The sequence below is a fragment of the Nicotiana tomentosiformis genome, chromosome 6 (assembly GCF_000390325.3).
Source record: "Nicotiana tomentosiformis chromosome 6, ASM39032v3, whole genome shotgun sequence".
In the NCBI taxonomy this organism is placed as follows: domain Eukaryota; kingdom Viridiplantae; phylum Streptophyta; class Magnoliopsida; order Solanales; family Solanaceae; genus Nicotiana; species Nicotiana tomentosiformis.
In genome coordinates, this window is record NC_090817.1 from 73,700,361 (window position 1) to 73,701,321 (window position 961).

Consider the following 961-nt stretch of genomic DNA (forward strand, 5'->3'; position numbering starts at 1 on the left):
ACAAATACAACAATATTGGCGGGACTAACAAAACACTCTAGAGTCGTAGGTACCGCCTTTTTATTTTCAGGAGTAATTAACTTGACATAAGCAACAATTTTGCTGTGCATGTGATCAGAAAATTGATTGATTAATTAAGCTGAAATTAAAGGTTCACCTTAATTCTGCAGAGTTAGCTTTGCTGATCGACTGCATCACTTTCATGGCCCTTATCATGAAAGAATGATTAATATTTTCAATCTTTCGAGATGCTTATCAAGAGCATCGTTAAAATTATAAATAGTCAAAATATATATGAGCTTAATAGAAGTTATGGCGTTCTTGCCCTCTCAAAATTTAAGGGTTGTAAAGAATAGTTGGCTAGCTTAGCTTAATGCATCAATTCCTTAATTTTACCGTAAATTTTGTTATTTTCACAAGCCACAAAAGTATGATTAAGCGAACTTTTCATGGGGTTGTTTGATAAAGAGGTTGCCACATTTCAAGTTGGAAGTAGGACGGTTTTAAAACAATAACTAATCAATAATTGGAGAGAACAAAAACATATATACCTACTCTAATGATTTTGCACCAGAGGAAACTTTCGCATTACTAATTAGTGCACTAGAAATCAGCTTTAGCTAAAATAGTCGTACTAATTACTATCGGGACCTGGTAATTAAGAGAATTTACCCGAAGGACAAGCAGGGCATTTGGTCTAGTGGTATGATTCTCGCTTTGGGTGCGAGAGGTCCCGAGTTCGATTCTCGGAATGCCCCCTCTAATGACACTTTATTTTTCTTCTGGAGTCAAAGTATTTTATCTTATACGTATTTTGTTAAAGAAATTAATAGGATTTTGAAAAAATTAAATGTAAGACTAGTCATGAAAAATATATTCTAGACCAGGGGTGTTCATGGTTCGGTTTGGATCAATTTTTCCCTAAAAAGAAACCATAAGTCGGTTCTTCAAATATTGGAAC

At 34.2% G+C, this 961-nt stretch overlaps 1 non-coding gene across 1 annotated transcript; it reads left to right on the forward strand.

Annotated features, from left to right (window-relative positions):
• The first annotated feature begins 686 nt into the window (after positions 1-686).
• On the forward strand, positions 687-758 carry TRNAP-UGG (transfer RNA proline (anticodon UGG)). The gene has a single exon. It is a non-coding gene; the product is annotated as a tRNA-Pro (tRNA).
• The last annotated feature ends 203 nt before the right edge of the window (positions 759-961 follow it).